This window comes from Mobula birostris, chromosome 5 (genome assembly GCF_030028105.1).
Source record: "Mobula birostris isolate sMobBir1 chromosome 5, sMobBir1.hap1, whole genome shotgun sequence".
Lineage (NCBI taxonomy): Eukaryota > Metazoa > Chordata > Chondrichthyes > Myliobatiformes > Myliobatidae > Mobula > Mobula birostris.
In genome coordinates this window covers 194,624,030-194,637,696 of record NC_092374.1, presented here as the reverse complement: position 1 = coordinate 194,637,696, position 13,667 = coordinate 194,624,030, and the positions used below count along the sequence as shown (strand labels likewise).

General features: G+C 45.8%; 1 long non-coding RNA gene across 4 annotated transcripts; it reads right to left on the bottom strand.

Annotated features, from left to right (window-relative positions):
* Positions 1 to 2,005: 2,005 nt before the first annotated feature.
* Positions 2,006 to 13,381, bottom strand: LOC140198197 (uncharacterized). Of its 4 annotated transcripts, none has more exons than XR_011886138.1 (11): positions 13,221 to 13,381; positions 11,438 to 11,481; positions 9,885 to 9,938; positions 9,105 to 9,161; positions 8,722 to 8,909; positions 8,250 to 8,294; positions 7,729 to 7,775; positions 6,754 to 6,799; positions 3,261 to 3,474; positions 2,380 to 2,422; positions 2,006 to 2,189 (listed from the first exon to the last, which is right to left on the bottom strand). It is a non-coding gene; the product is annotated as an uncharacterized lncRNA (long non-coding RNA). The 4 variants fall into 4 exon arrangements; XR_011886137.1 differs by having other exon boundaries at positions 3,261 to 3,479; positions 13,221 to 13,380; XR_011886139.1 differs by lacking the exon at positions 6,754 to 6,799 and having other exon boundaries at positions 3,261 to 3,479.
* Positions 13,382 to 13,667: the final 286 nt, after the last annotated feature.

Sequence of the window (13,667 nt, the reverse complement as noted above, 5' to 3'; positions counted from 1 at the left end):
TGCACTTTAATCTGATGTTTATTTTATAAACATTGACAACACTATAAACATATTGGCATTGCTATTTTTGGACAGGTGTGTGGATTAGCAATGTTTAGAGGGATATGGGCCAAACAGGTCTAACTTGGATGGGGCATCTTGGTTGATATGGACCATTTAGGCCAAAGGCCTGTTTCTGTGCTGTATGACACTATATGTGCACCAAGGTCTAGTGAAAAGCTTGTCTTGCATACTGCTCATACAGATCAGTTAATTGCACAGTGCATGGTGGTAAAACAATAATGCAGAATAAAATATAAAAGCTTTGAGGGAATAATTCACTCACACCAAGCTGTTCATTGTTAAAATCCTTTACCAGTTACCTGTGTAATTGATAAAGTGATTCACTACTGTCAGTTGTACCAAAGTACACTGAAAACCTTGTTTTGCACGGTCTCCAAGCAAATCATTTCACCATATCCATGCATACGAGAGAAAAGTAATTAACAGATTGTGTTGGTTCTAAAGAAAGTGCAATGCAGGCATACAATTATGAGCACAGGCTATGAGGTAAACTAAAGATAAGCTTTATTTATCACATGTACATCAAGTGAAAAGCTTTGTTTGCCTCAACCACCAACACATCCAAGGAAGTACCAGTACAGGCCACAGCAAATATAGCACGGCTACAATTTACTAACCCTAACCCTAACATCTCTGCAAACAGGAGCACCAAGGGGAAAACCAGTCAGGAAATGAACTGATTGAAGCACAGATCAAGTATCGCTGTGCTGATTGTACATTCTAGTATCAATTGTTTGGCGACAATAAAGTACAGATGATATTGCCATGCGTTGCACTAATTGTATTACCATACCACCCAGTCACAGTGAAGGGAAGTATCCATCTTTAATGTAGAGAGGTTGAGGCCATCTCATCATACTGTTTGAGGGAGAGAGAGCTGGTGATTAATATACAAATTTCAACCCTGAGGCCGATCACTTAAACCTGTTAGAGATAATGTTCTGAGGAAACATCCCAAGATACCAGCATAGCACAGGGTAAAGGTAAATGGAAGAGGCTGGTATCTGGAACGGTGAGATGCTGGAGGAACTCAGTGGGGCAGCTACTGTGGAGCAGAAGTGTTCCTGGTTGACACCCTGCATCTGGATTGAAGGTAGCGGCTTTCAGAGGGACTCCACCTCACAATCTACCTTGTTGTGGACCTTGCACCTTATTGCAGACAGGTGAGGATAGACAGGACACCCCCAACCCCTGTGAGGTAAGTATATGCCTACCCCAGCATGCAAAGCCTGTTCCAGCATACTGGGCAGGTGAGATCAGCTACAAGATCCAATGGGCAAGGTTTTGCAACACTTTGTGGAGGGCATGACGGGGCAGAGAGTGGCAATGACTATCCACCGCAGCTGAGGGAGTCTCCAGTCATGACAATTTTTTGTTCCACTGGACCAAGTACGGCCAAGGCTGAGTATGGCACTATGCACAAGAAAAAAATCACTGTAAATGGAACAGCAATGATCCAATTTATCAAGTATCAGAGGAAGTCCAGTAGTTTTCTCATGAATATTTATTTATCTATTCATGACAGCAGCCATACTTTATTAGGAGTTTGAAGCGATTTGGCATATCAACAAGTACTGAAAAACTTCTATAGTTGTCCAATTCTGCATCACCGTCTGGTATGGAGGGACTACTGCACAGGACCGAAAGAAGCTGAAGGTTGTAAATCTAGTCAGCTCCATCTTGGGCACTAGCCTACAAAATACCCAGTACATCTTTAGGAAGCAGTGTCTCAGAGACATAATTGATTTATTTGTTTATTGTTTTATTTTATTTATTATTTTTTTCTCTCTGCTAGATTATGTATTGCATTCAACTGCTGCTGCTAAGTTAACATATTTCACATCACATGCTGGTGATAATAAACCTGATTCTAATACCGTTCTTTTTTAAAGTTCTGGTGGATTCATTTGTGGTTTCAAAGAAGCTGCAACAATACAGGAAGCAATTTTATTAAGTTTATTACAGACTTCAGAAACACTGTCAACATTTTAACCCTTAGTGACACCTGGCAAGCAGGAAGGCAGAGAATACCATTGTATCTAGGCACTATGGGAATCATGATTGTTCTTGCCCTCCCCCTCTGGGGCTGGAGATCCCATGGTCCAGGGTGCTTCCTCTGTCACCAGCTGCAGGGAGAACAAAACGGAGCATTAGCTGGAGAAGGGGAGCTGCTGTTAACAGACGCCAGGAGCGGGTGGCAGGTGGGAGAGTTCAGAGCACTGTGCGTATCATCCAGACTGATTCAGAAACTCTAGTCTGTTCAGTGTCATCACTAACAGCGGCCAATGATGGGGCTGGTTACAATAAATCACTCACCTCTGCCACAGCCCCCTTTAGACTCTCCAGCTCTTCACTGCACCTGCGGAACGGGCAGAACATGAAATGGGGCTCCACAAAACACATTCTGCAAGCAATTAACCCCCATTACAGATGTACCACAGACAGCATTCTACCCCGACGCATCACAGCTTAGAGTGGCAACTGCTCTGCCCAAAACTGCAAGAAGCTTCGGAATTGTGGATACAGACCAGTTTGTCACACGAACCAGCCTCCCCTCCACAGACTCTGTCTACACTACTTGCCGCATCAGAAAAACAGCCAACATAATCAAGGATCCCTCTTCCCTGGTAATTCTCACTTCCTATCTCTGCCAGACAGAAAAACCTGAAACCACACACCAGCAGGCTCAAATCCCACATCTAACCCGCTGCTATCAGACTCTTGAACAGATCTCCCATATGCTAAAGACGATTCCCGATCGACCTCACCTTGGCCCTTGCAGTTTACCTGCTCACCCACATTCTACCATCCCTGGAGCTGTAACTCCACTCTGCGTTTCAGTTCCCGTCATGCACTTTCACTCTGAGTTCTGTTACTGCTTTTCCTTTTGTACAAACTTGATGTACTTGTGGTTGGAATGATCAGTCCAGATCATGCAAAGGTTTTTCCACCATTTCGGTTTATGTCACAATAACGACCCGGTTAGCGACCGGAAGGAGGAATGTTCAGAGCACTGTGAGCATCAGCAGAGTTAAATCAGTGACTCTAGTCTGTGAAGTCTCATCATTTACATTCCAGAGTGTTCATCTTACAGTTCCCTTGAGAAAAGAATTTGGCTCACTGGGCAAGTTCACCAGGGAACATCCTCATTCCAAACTTTCAGAGCAACTTGGCCAACTTAGAGAAGAGTTACTCACCTGCGTGCCGCAGAAAGGCCGCTGGGCCCTCATTAGTAAATGGGAGATGTTTCCCCATCAGACACAGCACAGCCATGCTGAGTGTGGACCGTGGGTAGTTACAGTAGCCCATCATCAACCTCCCGTTTCCACGAGCTTTACGCCAAGCAGGGTTCCCAATGTGGGAGGTTAGCATACACCCGCTGGGCCACTCTCCAAGTTAGGTCTACTGGAGCTACACTGATGCCAGAGATAGGGAGGGGGAAATAAAAAGAAATAAAACCGGTTAGACAGTCAGTGAGCAAACAGTGAGCACTGTCCATACACCTGGCAATTTACATTCTAGAAGCTTCTTAGTTTTTCTGCAACAGGTGTCAGATTTGCTGTTTTATGTTATCACCAGAATGTGTTTTTTTCCAGTCAGTTTCTTTTTGTACAAGATGACATCTTTGTTCTTGTAACATTTAATATATGGCCACAAGCAACAAGTTTTAGTGCCTCCTTCTCAACTCCTGCACCTTTGGATTGGAGGTTCACTAGTACCCAACAGCAGAGACTCCTCAGACAGCCGCAGGATTGAACCTGGGTACTGGCATTGTAATAGTGCTATCCTAACCACTGCAGTACCCTGCCACCATGATCCCAACTTCCAATGCGTTTGTATGTTCTCCCCGTGACTGGGTAGGGTGCTCCAGCTTCCTCCCAAAGGTGTGTGGGCAGGCGAGTAGTCTCAGCCCCTTCTGGTCCAAATCCCCACCACCCCCAATTCCTCAATCTTTCACATTTTAATCAATCTCCGCCCTAAGACAATGACCCTTTCACTCCCCCTCACAAAATGTCAAATATTAGAGGGCATGCATTTAAGTTGAGAGGAGGGAGTTTCAAGATGTGTGGGGCACGCTGTATTTTAAAATAACAGTGATGGGACACCCAGCAGGTTGGCAGGGGTGGTGGTGGAGGTAGGTAGGTATGACTATGGCATTCATCAGGCTGTTGGGGAGGGTTGGAGCAGTGAGCTTTCGAACTGGCCATACAACCTGCCATTTTTGTGGTGAGACTGAAGTCTCAAAGGTGCAGGACGGTTGCTGCATAGTGTGCAAGGCCGCAGCACCCAGACCTGAGAGCAGGGAATGAAATGATGTCTAGCCACTGCTGGAATGGCCCTGGAGGCAATTTGAAGCAGCAGAGTCGAGGCAAGGCAGCGAGTGGGGGTGGGGCCCAAGCCCAAGAGCGCGAAACAAGGTGATATTTGGCAGATTTAAGTGCCAGGCCAGATCGGAAAGGTTGGGTACAGACCACATTGAGGCAGTGGATAATGGGCCTGGGGCCACATTGAAGTGGCGCGGCCCAGGACCGAGAGCAAGGAACAACCTGATGTTTGGCAGATTTAAGCACCGAGCCAGACTGAGAAGGTCAGGGTGTCAGGGCCGGGCCAGTGTTCAGTTTGTGCTCACATGGTTTACTCGTTTCAGCACTGAACTGAGGCCATGGGCTGCAACTAACAGGCTCTTGGACTGGATTCACTTTGTGAACTTCAGTTCTGGATATTTAATTTTATTGATTGTGCTATTTGTTTTTTGACCGGATGTTTTGACTTTTCTTAAAAATGGGTTAGTTTTGTGGCTGCCTGCAAGATGAATCTCAAAGCTGTACACAAGACCAAAAGATATAGCAGCAGAATTAGGCCATTTAGCCCATCAAGTTTCATCATGGCTGATCCAACTTTCATCTCAGCCACAATTTCCTGCCTTCTCCCTACGTCCCGTTCATGGCCCGACCAATCAAGAATCTATCAACCTCTGCCTGAAATATACATAAAGACTTGGCCTCCACAGCTGCCTGTGGCAAATTCCACAGATTCACCACTCCCTTGCTAAAGAAATTCCTCTTCATCTCCATTCTAAAGGACAGCTCTCTATTCTGAGGCTATACCTTCTGGTCTTAAGACTCTCCCGCCACAGGAAACATCCTCTCCACATCCACTCTGTCATGGCCTTCCACCATCCAGTAGGTTTCAATGATGTCACCCCTCATTCTTCTGAATTCTAGTGAATACAGAACCAGAGCCATCAAATGCTCTTCATATTACAAGCTGTTCAATTCTGGAATCATTTTATTTAACACAATGTTTTTGCTCACGGAACAGCCACTCGTGGATTTTTTATTTGTTTTTGGCACCATTCTTTGAAAACTCCAGAGTCTGTTGTGCGTAAAAATCCCAGGAGATCAGCAGTTTCTGAGAGACTCAAATCACCCTGGGCGGCACCGAATTAATTAGCCTGTTTATTTCGGCTTTTTCTTAAAGAGGTGCTGAACATGTTTCAGAACGTTCTAGCTACCACTGCACCCCTGACTGTGTGTAGCTGCTCGTGCACCAGTCTCCCCACGTTAAAGTCACACAGCCATTCTTCATTAAGGGAATAACCCTTTGGGAGAACATCATACTCGACTTGAGTGATCACACCAGAATTACTGCTGTTGTGTTAAATATATCTAATGATTTGGCCTCCACCACCCTCGGGAGCAGAGAATTACAAATATTTATCACCCTCTGAGAGAAGGCATTTCCACACACTTCAATTTAAATAACCGGCACTTTATTTTGTCGCTATGCTCTCTGGTTTCTGACTCCCCCACTAGAACATAAAATAGTACAGCACAACAGCTGGCTCTTCAGCTCAAAGTTGTGCCAAAGTAAATTACACTCCTGACACCTAATCACTCCTGAGTGTACACAATGTTCATCAAATCAGAACACTACTGCACAGAAGCGGGCCCTTTGTTCTATCTAGTCCCTCACCAAGACTATAACCCTCCACACTAGAACTTCAGGACATAGCCTCAAGATTCGGGGGAGTAGAGTTAGGATGGAGATGAGGAAGAACTGCTTTTCTCCAAGAGAGTGGTGAATCTGTGAAGTTCTCTGCCCAATGAAGCAGTGGAGGCTACCTCAGTAAATATATTTAAGACAAGGTTGGATAGATTTTTGCATAGTAGAGGAATTAAGGGTTATGGGGAAAAGGCAGGTAGATGGAGATGAGTCCATGGATAAATCAGCCATGAGGTTATTGAACGGCACAGTAGACTTGACAGGCCAAATGGCCTGTTCCTATTTCTTATGTACCCTCCCATCCAAATTCCTCTTAAATGTTGAATTCAAACCAGCATCCATCAGTTTTGTGGGCAGCTCATTCCACACCACCACAGCCCCGTGTGAAGAAATTCCTTACATTCTCCAACACTTCACCTTTAACCCATGACCTCTAACTCTAGTCTCAACCATCCTCCACTATCCTTCCATTTTCTGCACATCCATTTGCCCAAGCCTCTTATACTCCTCTACCACAATTGCCTCCATCACCACCCTGTGTAAAAATATTGCCCGATTTATCTCCTTTTAAACACCTCACTGTTGAGTATTTGACATTAACTCTGGGGAAAGAAACTTTGAAATAGTTTTTTGTAATAGAAAATAAATCTCTGCATGCACTCCTGAAGTCCCTTTGAGCCTCACCTCACGACCACAGCCATCTTTCAGATACATGTGCCATTCCCACTACCTGAAAGACAGAGAGAATGTTGAAGTGCGATTCTGTGACACAGAACTACAGTAACTGACCGAAAGGAGGAATGTTCAGAGCACTGTGGTTATCAGCAGGGTGACTCAGTGACTCTAGTCTGTGAAATCTCATCATACACATTCCTGGAGATTCCTCTCGTCTACTCTTATTGAAGTTCACCATAGAAGGTTCCATTCCACACTCACTACAGCTTGAAATAACTAACATGATTAAGGGTTTAAAAAAAAAATGATCGGGGAACTTGCACACCTCATATCTCTTTGTGTGGAAAAGTTGAGTAAGCTCGGGCTTTTTTGTTTAGTGAAGGAAGATGACAGGCAACGTCAGAGAGGTGTACAAGAGGCATGGACAGAGTGGACAGCCATGACCTTTTTCCCCAGGGTTGCAATGGTTCATACCAAAGGACATCCTTTTAAGGGAGTACAGACAAGCACAGGGAAAGAGGTAGGTTTTTTCCTTTTACAGATTGCAAGTGCCAGGAGTGCAGTGCCGGGTGTGGTGGCTGAGGCCAATACAGTAGGGGTAGTTAAGAGACTCAGATAGAAAAATGGTGGGCTACTTGAGAGGGAATAGTTAGATTGACTGTGGAGTAGGTTAAAATGTTGGCACAATATTTGATTTTGGGCTAAAGGGTTCATTCTGTGCTGTACAGAGTAGATTTATGAGGGCATTTCTAGGACTTGAGGGACTGAGTTATGGGAAAGGTTGGGCAGGCTGGGATTTTATTCTTTGAGGGTAGGAGACCGAGGGGTGATCTTACAGACAGCCCATTCTGTGCTGTGTTCCATCTGCTTTAAACTTTACCTTCCCAGCTTAAATTAATGTTCTTTAGTACTCAAATTTGCAGCTGCTTGTAATGTTTTTCCCGAGTGAAAACACCCACCCTGTGAATCCCCTTTGTACCTCACCTCACGACCACAGCTGTCTCTTCAGAGGTGCCTGCTGTTCCCGCCACCTGAAAACCAGAGAGAATGTTAAAGTGCAGCTCTGTGTCAGAGCTATGGTAACTGACTGAAAGGAGGAATGTTCAGAGCACTGTGGTTAGCATCAGGGTGACTCATTGTCTCTAGTATGAGATTTCACAGACACATTCCTGGAGATCCATTACTCCTCTCATCTACTCTTGCTGGAGTTCATCAGAACAGAGGGAATTCTAGTTAGAACATCAGAGGCAGTTCCCCCCCCCCCACTACAAAGTGTTAAATGCCTGGAATGCACTTGAGGGACTGAGTTATGGGGAAAGGTTGGACAGAGTGGGATTTTATAGACAGTCCATTCTGTGCTGTACTGTCCTATGTTCCATCTCCTTTAAACTTTCCCCTCTCATCTTAAATGGACGATTTTTAGTATTCAAATTTTGAATCTGGGAAAAAGATAGAAGCAGACTGCTTGAAATGTTTTCCCCTCTGAAACCCCTTTGGTACCTCACCTCAAGACCACAGCCATCTTCAGATGCACCTGCCGTTCTCGCCACCTGGAAAGAAAACAGAGGAAGTTAAAGTGTGGTTCCGTGACACAGTTACAGTAACTGACCGAAAGCAGGAATGTTCAGAGCACTGTGGTTATCACCAAGGTTAACTCTGTGACTCTAGTCTGTGAAATCTCATCATACACATTCCTGGAGATATTATTTCAATTCCTGTCTTCTACTCTGTTGGAGTTCAGAGAATATTCCATTCTACACTTGATAAAGGTGTCTAATATTATACAGGCACGGCTAGAGTGGACAGCCGTGACCAAAAGCATCCTTTTAAGGGGAATGCATTGAAATATGGACAGATCCATATAGGTTTGGTTTCTTTTAGAGTGGCAAGTACCTGGAAAGTACTGCTGGGTATGGTGGTTAAAGTTGATACGTTAGGGGTATTTAGATAGGCACCAAGATGGAAGACCTCGCTTACCTCAGTGACTTAGCCACTGTTGCCCTCCTCTCCGCCTGCAACAAGGCCAGAAGGTGGAACAGAGCCCCAGGAAGCACAGCTTCAGCGACTGACTGGAAACAGGAAGTCTCCGAGCACTGTGATCAGCTACGGGAGTTGTCATTGTTCCTGCTGTCCTCACTGGTGTAGGCTCCTTCCCTCGTCACCGGCTGTCGGGAGAACGGAGACATTGGTTGGAGAAGGCGAGTTTGTGTCAACAGACGCCGGGAGCTGGGTGGTTGGTGAGGAAGTTCAGAGCACTGTGTGTATCATCCAGACTGATTCAGAAACTCCAGTCTGTTCAGTGTCATCACTAACAGCGGCACACCAACCAACGATGGGGTTCATTGCAATAAATCACTCACCTCTCTGCCATCTCCTATACTCTTCTCTCCACCACAGGAACGTACAGAACCAGGCCCCTGTGAAACACAGATGCACAAGCAATTTTTATAGAAAAACCATATAGTTATTACTCTACATCAATCAGGGCCCTGAACTGGTGTGGATAACTTAACTGACCTCAACTCTAAATTAATTCTACCAGTACTGTAACCCTTTGACAATAAATTTTCTTTAAACTTTGAAAGCAATCTACCCATGTGCATCACAGCTTGCTACAGCAACTGCTCCGCAAGAAACTTCAGCGTTGTGGACACAGCCCAGTCCGTCACTCAAACCAGCCTCTTCCTCCATGAACTGTCCACACTTCCTGCAGCCTTGGATTCTTTGTTCCCCCAAATTACCTTGCACTTTATTTCTCTGCTTGTACTGCACTTCCTCGCCAACTATAACAATGTCTCATGCATTGGTCTTGCTCCTTCCTTTCTACTACCCTGATATTCTGCTGGCAGGATTGATCCGCCTGTAAGGCTCGCTAAACAGTAGTTTTCACGACACCTCAATACAATGTGACAATAACAAGCCAGTTAGAAAGCTCAGAAGAGGAATGTTCAGAGCACTGTGGGTATCACCAGGGTGACTCTGTGACTCTAGTCTGTGAAGTCTCATCATCCACATTCCTGGAGATTCATCGCTTCTACAAATACTACATGCCTGTCAGAACTCACTGGAGAACATCCCATTCCAAATATTCAGGGACACGTTCAAGATATCACCACATTCCCATGACTGACTGAACTTACCCACTTCCCTGCAATGGACAGGAGGGGCTTGGTTCCTCATCAGTAGCTTGACCCCTGCAGAAAGCAAAAGCCATTCAGCAAGCTTTGTTCAACACGTCCACCATGGAACTGCCAGCCGTGCCAGGTTATAAACAGATTAAGGTTAGCTTTATTTGTCAAGTAAACTGAGACATATTGAAGTGTGTCATTCGCATCAATAACCACAGTTTAAGGAGCAGTATGCATGCTCACATGGTGTCAATGTAGCACGCCCACAACTTACTTACCCTCACCTGTAGGTCTTTGGTATGTGGGGGGGAAAGCAGTGCACCTGGAGGGGACCCAAACAGCCACAGGGAGAATGGACAAACTCGTGACCGGACACAGACTGAATGGAGATTTCTGGGGCTACCAAGCTTCGCACTGACCACAATGTTACAGCAGCTGCCAACCCTCGAGCACAGGTGCAGCGGAACACTGAGGTACAAGGGTTAAAACACATGGGTACTGCCAGGCACCAGCTGGGGGAACGTTAAGAGTTACGCAACATGGAAACAGGCCTGTGAGTCGCCAGATGTGGCAGTGGGATCAGACACAATAGCTACATTTAGAGGCATTACAGACCCAACATGGCAAAAGGGAGTAGTGTAGACGGGCAAGATGGTCAACATGAATGCTGTGGCTCAAAGCACCTGGTTCTGTGGTGAAGGACTCTCTGACCTTGAGCAGTGTCTGATGTGCCTATTCCCACTGTGTGAAATGGAATGGCCTCCCCTGCACGACCTGATACCAAGCTACTCACCCCGGTAAAAGAATCTACAAGACAGATGTAGGTTTAAGCCTCCTCTCCCGGAATCCCAGTACACCACAGATGGGCTGAACGGACTAATTCAGCCCCTGTCTTATGGACACAGTTTACTAAAGGGCAGTGAGAGATCTGTGCCCCTTAATTCAGTAACCCCAGTCTGAAAAGGGATCATGTAACGTTTTGTGACACAACACTATTGCAGCTTCTCCTGTGCACATAGGTTTACTCCCACATCCCAAAGACATACTGGTTAGTTGGTTAATTGGCCACGGTAAACTCTCCTGTGATTAGCCTGGGTTAAAAGGTGGGTTAATTGGCCATGGTAAACTCTCCTGTGATTAGCCTGGGTTAAAAGGTGGTTGCTGGACAGTGCAGCTCGTTGGGCTGAATGGGTCCTGTTCCTCACTGCAACTCCAAGCACACAAAACCAACTTCCCGATTGCATCGTTTGCCTACCTTGTCGGGATAAGTGATAACAGGAAATATTTTTTTTTAAAATCAGACAAAGTCAGGAAGTCTCCCACACAATCCCTAGACTGTCATATGAACAAGGTTCACACGGGCTGCAGAAATAACAGAACAGAGGCACTCGATGCAGAAGGGGAGCTGCTGTTAACAGACACCAGGAGCGGGCAGTGGGTGGGTGGGAGAGTTCAGAGCACTGTGTGTATCATCCAGAGTGATTCAGAAACTCTAGTCTGTTCAGAGTCATCACTTTAACAGCCACGCCACCCATTGATGGGGTTTGTTACAATGACTCACTCACCTCACTGCCTCAGACATCTTCAGACTCTCCTGCCTTCTCTCCATCTGTGGGAAGGACAGAACACAGCCTCGTGAAACACAGACACAGTAAGCAACTGTTTAAGAGAGCACCCTGGCTGGCTTGGTATAGTAACTGCTCTGCCTGTGACCGCAGGAAACCTCAGTCTCCCCTCCACCCACATCATTCTCACTTTAGACACCCCCCCGCCCCCCCCCCCCAGCTTGCGGAAGATATAAAAGCTTAATTCAGTAACTCCAGTTTGAAAGTGGGGGAGAGAGAGATGGTCATCATGTTGCACTCTGCAGTTTCCCATCACAGGATCACTTTTGTTTTATAACCTGCGTGAGTTATCTGGTCTTCCATAAATCTAAACAATCTCCTTCAAGTAATCACTGGCAGGTCAGCTCTTTTGAAATTGGCTCCTAAACTGTGGAACTCAGTATCTATAACTATAAGGGGTGCAGACTCAATCAGCACTTTTAAACACCAATTCAAAACCTATTTTAGCTGACATCTTTGTCTTTTAATTTTAAAAATCTTTCATATTCTTACTTTTATCCCATTGTAAAGGACTTTGAACTACATCATCTATATGAAAAGTGTTCTATAAATAAAGTTATTATACACACCTATTTCCATTTTTATATTTTCTATGATTTATAATTTAAATTTTTAAATATTTACTATCGATTTGTAATCTAGGGAGCGGGAAGCGCAGATCAAATATCGCTGTGATGATTGTACGTTCTAGTATCAATTGTTTGGCGACAATAAAGTATTTACTTGGCACGTGGAGTCTAGGTCCTGAGATGTTATCCCACTCCACTGGGGTAACAAAAAAAATAAATGCATGTAACCGGGACACCCCGCCACAAATCTCATTCTGAAGGGAGAGGTGGAACCCTAGGCCTCACACTTGTAAGTTCAATTTTTCCAATTACACTAATACATTACGGCACAGTAACATGTCCTTTGGCCCGCAATGTCTGAACACGATGCTACATTAAACAAGATCTCTTCGGGCTGCACATGATTTGTTTTTAATCCTTCCATATTCATTCAAACCACATTTTATCTACTTTCAATGCCTGTTTATTCTCCCTACATTCCCATTCACTATCGCCAGATTTCACCACTCTACCAACGACTTACCACGGCCTTTTAACCCACCAGTCTTTGGGATGTGGAAAGAAACCAGGCAGCCGGAGGAAAGCACGCGGTCCCAGGGAACATAAATTCCGAGGACTCTCAGACCTGAAACACGTACTGTTTCTCTTTCCACACTTGCTACCTAACCTGCCGAGTTTCTCCCCAGCACTTTCTGATCATATTTACAATGGGAGCAGGGAGTCGGCCACTCCGCACCACGAGCTTGTCCTGCTACTCGATAGGGTTGTGTCCTATTAACCACACCAGGCAGCATCGAGCCCAGGGTCACTGCAGCCGTGAGTAACGGCTCTGTCCAGTGTGTAGTCCACCCTGTTCCTGCTCGACCACCTACATAGGCTACTCTGCTCTCAGTGATAAACAATATGCACACGTTCCACAAATTCAGTGACCTCGGCAAAAACGGGCTGAAAATTTACAACACAAGAGATTCTGCGGATGCTGAAAATCCAGAGCAACGCACACAAAAGGCTGCAGGAACTCAGCCGGCCAGGCAGCACAGATGGAGAGGAATAAAGAGTTGACGTTTGGGGCCGCGGCCTTACATTGGGACTAGTCTCGGCCTGACCTCCACTACCTTCTGCGCGTTACTCTTGGCACTCTCCCTGCGGCTTACCCAGGCGCCTTCTGTCTCCTTCCCAGTTCTGAACAAGCGTCCTCCGGCGGAGACTTTAACTTTGTTCATTTTCCCGCAGAGCCGCCGCCGGCGCCGGCTCCGGCTCCGGCTCCAGACTGCGCAGCACCAGCGCCAGCGCCACCAGACCACGTGGAGCTCACAGGGCTTCAGGACCCCGGCGTTAGGTGCCCGTTCGCCCGCCTGAACTGGTTGCATCCTTGTTCTCCCCCCCCCCCAAACTTTTCCTAACCATATACCTGTCCATGTGTCGTTTCAATGTCATAGTTGTCCCCACCACAAGCACTTCCTCTGGCAACTTGTTCCATATATTTGTAACACTCTGTGTGGAAAAAGTTAATCTCGCTTTAAACCTTTTCCCTCTCACTTGTTACAAGTTGTTCTACAAATGCAAGCTGATAATGGCTGAGGCAGCCATGACAAACTTGT